Below are 10,689 nucleotides of genomic sequence, written 5' to 3' on the forward strand. Positions count from 1 at the left end.
CCATATGATCTCACTCATATGTGGAATTTAAGATACAAAAGAGATAAACATAAGGAAAGGGAAGGAAAAATAAAATAAGCTAAAAACAGAGAGAGAGGCAAACCATAAGAGACTCTACCGTTAAGAGAACAAACAGGATTGCTGGAGAGGTGAGGAGGGGATGGGCTAGATGGGTGATAGGTATTAAAGGGGGCACTTGTTGTGATGAGTACTGGGTGTTACATTTAAGTGATTGATCACTAAATTCTACTCCTGAAACTAATATTGCACTACATGTTAACTAACTTGAATTAAAAAATAAATAAATAAAATCATTTTGTTTCAACAGATTCAAATATATTATGAAACAAACAGGCCTTGGTGTGACCAGAAAGCTCTAAGCTAAGAGAATCAAGAGACCCAGTTTTTAGCCATAGTCTACTATGGCAAGAAATTGTAACCGCACCTCTCTAGGCCTCAGTTTATCTGTAAATTGAAGGAATTAATCAGATCATACTATACTTGGCATAGCTCTCCATGCCAGCTTTAATGTTCGAGATGTCAGTATTCCCTATGAACATCATAATGTTCAAACTATCCCACTTAAGCCTTTAATGGATACTTTTCTTCTCATCAAACACTATTTGCAAAAAAGGCCTCCTACGGCTGGGAGGAGGCTTAAGTGGGATTGAGAGCACTGAACACAGATTTATGTCTTCACAATTTTGTCTAGGCATGCCTTTTCTTTGGTCTCATCTGCTGCAGTATCATAGTGGCTTTGAGATCGGATAGACCTGAGCTGAAATGTTGGCTTCACCAGTAACTTACTTATGGCCATCTTAAGGAAGTCACTTAATGTCTCTGATATTTAGTTTCCTCATCAGTAAAATAAGCATATCAAGTAGTATCTTTATCATAAGGCTTTGTGAGAATTAAATGAGATGGCACATAAAAAGCCTTAGGTGTGGTACCTACCACATGTGTTCAATTATGGACTATCTTTTCCTAATTTTAATGTACTATGGATTTGCACGCTTGTGAGGGCTTTTGGCTTACGCTTCAAGGTGAGCAGAAGGGAGTTAAAGGAAGTGGGTCTGGTGAAAGTAAAATTCTGTTAAGCTTCAAAAAGAAAATCTTCAGGACAATTATTTTAAAGCCTATTTGTAAAAAATTAAGAGCTGCCAAAGGAACTCTTGTCTTATTTCTATTTAGCAAACTGGTGACCAAACTCATGTTCAGAATTAGAAAAATCTCCAAACTAGGCTCAGTAAATCCCCAATTTGCCATATTTTCATGAAAGACTATCTTCTGCTAGTGAAAAGATACATACCAAAATACTAATAATGGATACCTTTGGGTGGCATATAGGTAATATTTATTTGCTCCTTTATACATACTTCATTTACTTTTCAAGTTATTATTTTCTAAATAAAGGTATTATTTAATAATCAGAAGACTAATCACAATAAAATATGTAACAACTGGAGAAAATAGGATATGGATCTTTCACGGATCTGTTCTTCAAACATCTTAGATTCTCCAGCAGCTGTTTAGTGTTTGCAATTTTTTCCTGTTAATAAAGTAATTATTTAACCCTCCTCTGGGTCTGTAGCATCAAAGTCACTGCCTCAAAGACTGTGAAATTCTAAGATGATTTCAATATATCAAGCATTCCCACTGGGACACAGTAGAGATTCAAGTTAGGAGTGAGGGAGAAAAGCAGGCAGAGGAAAGAAATTTTTTTTAAAAAATATTACACACTTACTCTCTTACAAAGATACATGCAGACCTGCAAACATACACATAAGCATGTACATACTCATGCCAACACTTACACACACTGCCCCACCTCACTTCCTGTTGCTTTTCATACTAAGGTTTGATTATTGCTAATGATACCCAGCTGTGCCAGTTCCTTGGGCTCTTTACCCCTGTTTTCCTTTCTCTCAGATGTAATTTCTTTTGCATTTAAATAGTCTTTCAAAATGAGGCCATTCTGACAGACCCTGATTTAGCATATGCTTGGCAACTATCCAGTGAGTTCAGGATGCTTGGCCAGATAATTCAGATACCACAGATGCAGCCTCAACTTAAATGACCTTAAATGGACCCCAGGGCCTAGAGGCTGAAGGCACACTAAGAGACCAAACTGGAAGTCATAGTTAACGGGACAGTGCATAAGCCCCCAACCTATTCACCTAGGAATGGGCATATGCTCAGAACTATTAAAATCTTCAAAGGAGAGCTAGCCTTACATATTTATTTCTTTTTAGAGGAGAAATTGGAAACCATGCAGTTTTTCATACATGAAAAAATAAAACCAGCGAGACTAAGTATTTCACAGTGACCCATCATGTCTCCTCACACCTTGAGTCAGAAGTGGGTCTTTGGTTGTAAGCGATGGAAGCCTCCCTGGCTAGCCTAAGAAAGGATGTGTTGGAAGACAGTGAAGTTCTCACGGAAGGGAAGCAAAAGCCTGAAGTCCCAAGATCAGAAAGGACAAAAACAAAGACGCTGTAGTGGTCTCAGGAATAGGAACTGTTCAAGTGTTTTGACAGACAGCCTTCATAAAACAAGAGGAGCCAACCATTGTTTTCCCCATATCCCTGAATTATTCCACTAAAGAATCAAAGAACCAGGCAGAAAGAGTTAGATTAACTCTTGTGTTGTCTGCCTACAAATCAGCAGGCACCTTGACTTGTGGTCTCATCAAGTTTTCACTTACTAGCAGGAAGGTAATTCCACAAAAAGAAACTGGAATACTATTACGCAAGGGGGACCTGGGTGGCTCAGTCGGTTAAGCATCTGCTTTCAGCTCAGGTCATGATCTCAGGGTCCTGGGATCGAGCCCCATGCTCAGCGAGGAGTCTGCTTCTCCCTCACCCTCCTCCCCCTGCTTGTGCTGTCTCTCTCTCAAATAAATAAATTTAATTTAATTTAAAAAAAAGAAAGAAAGAGGATACGTAAAGGGGTGTGAAAGAAGCGGTCAGAAACACCAAAGAATACTGTTGTCCTTTTTCACATTTTTGTCTAGTCTTGACCCAACTATAAAGCAAATACAACTTTGCATTTCCGTTCTACAGTCTTTTAGCTAAACCTCTTAATCCGCAGGGTTTACTAAGCAGCTAAAGATTAGTTCCTTTCTACATGGACCTTAGTCAGGTCAGCCAATTTTTCTCAATTTAAGACTGTGAAAAGGGTATAGAAAAATTCAGTCCAAGGAAAAGAAAACCCCTACCAATGATGTCCTTATCCCTCAAGTAGCTCTTTGAAATAAGAGGAAGAAAAATTGATTAATATCTTTCAATTTACCAAGAATAAGGCTTACTTTCTAAAATTTTTGCAGTGCCAAAAGTTTGTAGCAATACTAATGTTCAGGGTAGAAATTGTGCAGACTCAGAGTTTCTCATTGTTATATAATCCTAAAGTAATTGAAAACAAGCTCTTTCTTTTCTTTTTCTCTCTTTCAAAACCCATATTCAACATATAGTTTCTGGAAGAAGAAAAGCACTACCATAGTTGGACTACCACACATAAACCCTTCTGTCGCTCCTCTCCTAGAAAGAACTTTCTCAATAAAGCAGTTGGAAAAGAATCACTCTCGGGGTTTGCTTCAAGGGAGACCCCCACCTAAGAATATAGGTAGACACAGAGTAATGTGTGAACATTTCTGATATATATGTTTGATAGAAGCGATCAGGGCTGGAGCCAGAAACTGACATTCTGTTCAGAAACATTGATCCTTATTTTCAATATAGCATGTACTTCCTCCGCAATAACTTTTCAACATAAAGTGTAACTACAGAGTTTGTGCGGCTTCCTAAGCAGAAAAAAAGAGACAATTAAGAAAAGTAGATGAATTACTAACAAAAATGTATGCGCTAACTATGAAGCCTGGTGTTTGGAGCTAGACTGAGCAGCATTTGAATCCAGCTTTAACATTAGCAGCCATGTGTTCATTGAAAAAAGAATGACAATGCCTTTTTTGTTGGGATTTTTCAGAATCAGATTTATTTTAGATAAAATAGTTAAACCCAAAATATGTTGATGACCAGTGGTGTGCTGGGGCCCACCCCCAACAGCTCACAACAGGGGATTATATTAATTTCTTTCCAACCCCATGCTCAGTGATAGCACATTGATTGCCTGAAATTGGCTACAGTGGGAGTATTACATCACAGAAACTTCAGAAATGCTAGAAATCAAGACTCCTACTCACCCCAGAGCTCCTTGTTAAACGTATACCAGCACTTCCCTGCCTTAATCTATAATTCTAGTCTAGACATTCTCTTGAGCTATAGACTCACATTGCCTATTAAAGTTCTCTTGAATGCCCCACAAAAGTTTAAAACTAGGGGTGCCTGGCTGGCTCAGTCAAAAGAGCATACGACTCTCGATCTCAGGGTCATGAGTTTGAACCCCATGTTGGGCATAGAGATTTCTTAAGTAAATAAAACTTTAAAAATGCTTTAAAATAAAACTCAACTCTCCACAATTAAACTCATCTCCTCTTCTACCCTTCTGTTCATTTCCATGTTTCCATAACATGCCCCCAGAAATGCAAAGTAAAAAACCAAGAGTTATTCCTTTACATCTCCCTTACATTTATCCCCACAGCCAATCAATCAAAAAAAAAGAAAAAAAGAAAAAGAAAAGAAAGAAAGAAAAAAAGAAAGAAAGAAAGAAAGAAAGAAAGAAAGAAAGAAAGAAAGAAAGAAGAAAGAAGAAAGAAGAAAGAAAGAAAGAAAGAAAGAAAGAAAGAAAGAAAGAAAGAAAGAAAGAAAGAAAGAAAGAAATCTTGTAATTTTACATTTCCTAACAATTTTTTCAACTGTATACTATTCCCCAAGATGAGACTCCTTTCTTCTTTTGCCTAGAAATTCCAGCAGCCTTTTGATTACTCCCCGTAAAATCGACCTTTCCTACCACTTCAGATTAAGCTTTTCAAAAGTCGATCTCACTGCCATTTCTCTGCTTAATAGCTTCCCAGGTTATGTACTGTTTACAGGATAAAATCCAAGCTCCTTAACTTTGTCATCAAAGTCCTCTGTCACCTTGCTTTAGTTTACATTTTCAACTTTATCACTTACCATTTCCTACTTTGGAGTTTACATTTCAGTCACTGACTACTCACAGTATTGTTTCATGCTCTGGGGACGAAATTTCCTTCCGTACATAAAAATAACCACATGTCTTGAGTACCTAAAGTAAACTAGGGGTATACATTCTATGTTTTATTTTTTAAAAATCAAAAGCTATAGTGCTTATTAAAATCTGAAATATGTATTTAATTTACCTAGGATATCCTCCATCATTCCAATAATGAAACTACTATAAATTGCAGTAGATTGCAAAACTGGCAACAAAGTCTTCCCACCCTTATATACATAGCATTTTCCCTTTTTTTTTTTTAAGATTTTGTTTATTTATTCATGACAGAGGGAGAGACAGAGAGAGAGACAGAGAGGTAGAGACACAGGCAGAGGGAGAAGGAGGCTCCATGCAAGGAGCCTGTCTGTCATGGGACTCGATCCCAGGTTTCCAGGATCATACCCTGGGCTGAAAGGGGTGCTAAACTGCTGGGCCACCGGGGCTGCCCTACACAGCATTTTCCAATGCAACTTTATAGCTCCTTCCACTAAGGGGTGGAGTCTACTTCTCCATTCCTTGAAATGAGGCTTGGCCACATCTCTTGCTTTGTCAAGAAGCAAGAAGCAAGCAGGGTCTTGAACGTGCTTATGCATTAGGGCTGCTCTTTTGCTGCTCGTAGGAACCCACAGTAACCACAACTGTGTGAAAAAGCCTAGACTGGTGCAGGATAATGAGAGGCTTGTGGCCAAGTCGGTCCTGGTGCCTCAGCTGACACCTAGCCCACCACCAGACATGTAGTGAAAGCATTCTCTATCTTTCAGCCCCATCAAACTACCAACTGACCCTAGCTAGAGTCTGCCCAGGCCGGAAATCCTAGCTAACCCTTAAAACCATGAGAAACAGTAGTTATTTTAAGCCCCTAAATTTTAGGTGGTTTGTTATGGAGCAAGTTGATTCATGAAAAACACTAGCTTTTCTCTACCGGAACCACCTCTGTGCTTCACCAAAGCCTAAAGCAGCCCTAATACAACAGTTCCCAGAAGTTACTAATGTAGGTCAACTACATTAGTATCACTGAAAAGTGATAAATAATAACTTTGCCTTACATGTAAAACAACGTATAGTTCACTGATACAGTGAGGAAAGGAGTTATCTGCACATGTAAAGAGTTTTAATCAACAAACAGGCAGGGAGAAACACCACACTACTGGTCATCCATCAAATATTTAGGCCATCGTGGTAGATTCCTTACATACAAAGATATACTATAATAATTAATATAAAATTTATTTATGAATTTTTACAAAGATTTATTTATTTATTCATGAGAGAGAGGAGCAGAGACACAGGCAGAGGGAGAAGCAAACTCCACACAAGGAGCCCAACTGGGACTCGATCCTGGGATCACGACCTGTGCTGAAGGCAGCTGCCCAACCACTGAGCCCCCCAGGCACCCCAATATATTTATAAATTAATATATCCATTACCTCTTTAACATACAGGAGTCTATAATCCACCTAGATGAAATAGACATCTAAATAGATGATTTTTAAAATAATTACTAATTGTGCCATCTAAAAGGCAATATTAGATTAGTTTAATATTCTTTTTAAGCATATATCTTTTCATTCCTTCATGTGTTTACATATTTTAAAAACAGGATTACTTCTATATACTACTTTGTAATCTGCTTTCTGAAATTATAGTATATTGTCAATATCTCCTCGACACTAAATGATTCTATAAGATTATTTTCGTGGATGCATTGTATCCCATTACATAGATGTACCATATCATTTATTTAATCGATATTTTACTGTTAGATGCTGTTTTTTCCCCCAGTTTTTCTTTCTTCTTATTGCCTTTACGGTGAACCTGGGGAACAAAATTCATGGGCACATACCTGGGTATTCATGAGAATTAAATAACGTAATATACATAAGTTGTCGAGCGAGCACAAAAATAGCAGTAAGAGGAGGAAAAAGTGAATAGAAGCTTGCTAAGGAGAGAGGGAGGGAAGTTTGAAAGCAAAGGTCCTGAAGGAAGATCACAGCATATTTATAAAAAATGGCAAGAAAAACATATGAGCAGAGATCTCTTGGGGAAGAATAGTAGAGAGGAAGTTGGTAAGTAAATAGAATATCATATTAAAAATTTAGATTCTATTCAGTTTATGGGCAGCCTTGGAGACTTCTGTCTACAAAGGAATTCTTCAATGGTAATACGGAAGAGTCGTTTTATCTTTTCAAGGATATGTTCATAGTGATATTTTCCTTTAATTATTTTTTTTCCTTTAAGACACTCATGGTAAGGGATCAGCAGCTTCCTTAAGAGTGACTTTGTTGGGACGCCTGGGTGGCTCACTGGTTGAGGCCTTCACTCAGGGCGTGATCCCAGAGTCCTGGGATAGAGTCCTGCATCAGGCTTTGTGCATAGAGCCTGCTTCTCCCTCTGCCTGTGTCTCTGCCTCTCTCTCTCTCTCTCTCTCTCTGTGTCTCTCATGAATAAACAAACAACAAAAAGTCATTAAAAAAAATAGTGACTTTGTTATTCCTTGGGTAGCAAATTTTCTGTGACTACATCAGCTGGTCAGTCCAGTTGTGTGTCTGTTAATGGAAGAAATGGAAAAACTGGATTTGAAATCTTCACATGAAACCCTTAAAAAACACATCTATCCCTCGTAGAGAATGGTCGCTGTTGGCATCGCAGCAGGGGTCATCTGGGATGGACGTGGTGGTGGTTGTGAGGACTTTGACTTCTGGCTTAGGCAACAGAGTAACAAGGACAGAAGCGAGAAGTCATAGCTGAATGGATAACCTATAAAACTTATGTTTTTAGACAAAGCTTTACCTTGGCAATATTTTTGACCCATATGGGTTAAATCCAGATGTATAGAGTACCTACTGTAAGACAGATTGCAGTGCCGGGCTACACAGTCAGTCCAGCTGCGTGCCTGACAATCAGTCAGGAAAACAACTGGTAGGAGCCTGCAGGCCTCAGCCGTCGGTGTGCTCACTAACAGCCAGCGCATGTGGGCCCCGGTGGGATGCCAGCCTATATACTCCCACTGTCTTCATTATATCGGATAATAAACAGAAAATAATGCAATGCTAAATGAAAATACCCTCGCCTAATGAGGGCCCATGCCTGAAAGTCCCCTTCGTGCTGTCCTGAATGTTTGCCATCGGACAATTGCAAGGTCCCCCAATTATACTAGTCCCCATTATCAAGCTGCTGTGTGATAATTGTTGTAACATCAGAGACCAGAGGCAGAGATCAAAGAATAGGAACTATAGCTGTCAGCCTGCCCTTTCAAGCCCATCTCAATTTTCTCTAACCTTCCATCTCTCTTGCACATCCTATGAAAGGAACCTCAGGGATAAAGATCTCCAGCATCTAGATACCCAACTGGAGGAAGCTAAGAGTTTGTGTGTGTGTGTGTGTAGACTTATTTTGTGAAGAAGGCTGTTATTTGTAGGTTTTATTAATCCTCCTTTATATAAAGCTCTATAGAAGATACAAGGAAAAAGAAAAGGCACTATCCTGCCTAAAGAGGTCTTGACCCCCACCCCCCGACATTTCTGTCCATCATTTGCTCTGGATTCTGCAACCACAAAGGACCCTGCCATAGCCAATAGTCCAGCCTATTTGACCAGGTTGCTCTTCTCTAAGCATTTGTTTGCAGATGAAAATGCTTCCTCGCCACAACCCTCACTCCACAGCCCAGAGCCCCACCTAGCAAACTCCCTGTGGCTGACCCAGAGCCAACATAAATGTCTCCTTCTCTGCGACAACTTCAGAGGAGACTTCTGCCTTTGTAGGCACACCGTGTCTACCTCGGTCAGTTTGGGCTACTTTAGCACAATACCATAAACTTGATGGCTTATAGATAATAGCAATTTATTTCTCACACTCCTGGAGGCTGGTTAAGTACAAAAATCAAAGCACTAACAGATTTGGTGTCTTGGGAGAGCCCATTTCCTGGTTCATAGACAGCAGTCTTCTGTGTTTCTCATGGTGGAAGAGGTGGAGAGTTTCCCGGGGTCTCTTTTATAAGGGTACTAAGCACATTCACCAGGGCTCCCCCTTCATGACCTGATCACCTCGCCCACCTCCCAACACCATCGCATTGGCAATTAGACTTCAACATATGATTTGGTTGTAAGATACAAACATTCAGTCCATAATATGTCATAACAATTCTAAAAAATATTTGCCTCCCTTACTTGGCCGTGAACATTTATTCATCTTTATAATCTGAATACCTAGTAAAATGTATGGTGTAAGATGGGTACTTAATAAATGCTTTTCTGTTTATGCCTTGCCTCCTTTCAAAGAGAATTGAATATGGCTTACATGGGACAAAAGAGAAAAGTAAAGGGAAAAAAAATGTTTGCTGACTAAAGAGCTGAAAAAAATAATTTAAGAATATAAGAATGGCACATTATCCCAGTTTTAGAATCAATCCAAAAAAACCTAAAATTCAAAAAAATACCTTCCTGGCAACTTTAACCGTGTATTTTATGTGGAATATAAAAAGTCTATTTAAACTGTGAATCACTGGAAGAAATAACGGAAATTCTTTGATTGTTATAAAAGATTATTCTGTACTTGAGCCACCAATCTTCATTTTTGCTATTTGCCTCTAAGCTTTGACATTTTAATTAAATGGCTGTGCCATTGAATCCTATGTATTACCACCAAAAAGTTATCTCTACATTCATGAAAGAAACCATTGGTCAATACAGGGACAGCGCTGGCCAGGCTAGGGAAGTAGACAGGTTTGTTCTGATGCTCCCTTCTCTTCCATATCAGGGACTTTTCCAGGCCATCAATAAATAGGCACAAATAATTTTTTAGAGACAAATCAAAAAGAGAAAAAAAACAATTAAAAGCAAGTAACTGAAAAGGGAATAAAGAAAAAAACAGATAAGCATAATTATATAAGGAAAACAAGTCTCCGAGAGGCTACCGCAATTAAATACAATATTAAGTATTAAGCTTACTGGTTGCCATGGCAAAAAAGAAAAATGTGAGGGGAAGGTTGAATAATTAAACAAAATACAAGAACATTAAAATAAACACTTTCAGAACTCTTGAGAATTTACCTCGAGTCTTCAAAATATTGGTATTTTCTAATAAGAACTTCAGAGATGCTCTTGGGCCAGTCCAATTCCTCGTTCAGTGTCACACACCTATACTCTCTGAACTTTCATATCGTTCTATATGCTATTTCCTCTGAGTTTAATGTCCTCCTCTCTTGATCTTTGCCTAGATTACTCCTCACTGATCCTAAGGTGTCAGTCACTGCAGAAAACTTTCCCTACCCATGTCCCTCACTGGTTGTTCACAGGGGTGTTGAGGTCTCTCTCCGTCTGTCTCTGTCTCTGTCTCTGTCTCACACATACACACACACACATCTTTGGTAAGTATCCCTCCTCACACTTATCATTGCACCTCGCGCATACTTCTGTCCTAACACAGATGCTAAATAGAGAAGTAGTTTATGAACGAACAGGAAAAAGTTAACTATTGCTTGTGGTATTTGGTCCTTGCAATGCTCCTTTTATCCTTAGATTCTTGATCTCTACAATGAAGAACGGATTGGGCCTGAGTATC

Source organism: Canis lupus, chromosome 11 (assembly GCF_048164855.1).
Source record: "Canis lupus baileyi chromosome 11, mCanLup2.hap1, whole genome shotgun sequence".
Classification (NCBI taxonomy): domain Eukaryota; kingdom Metazoa; phylum Chordata; class Mammalia; order Carnivora; family Canidae; genus Canis; species Canis lupus.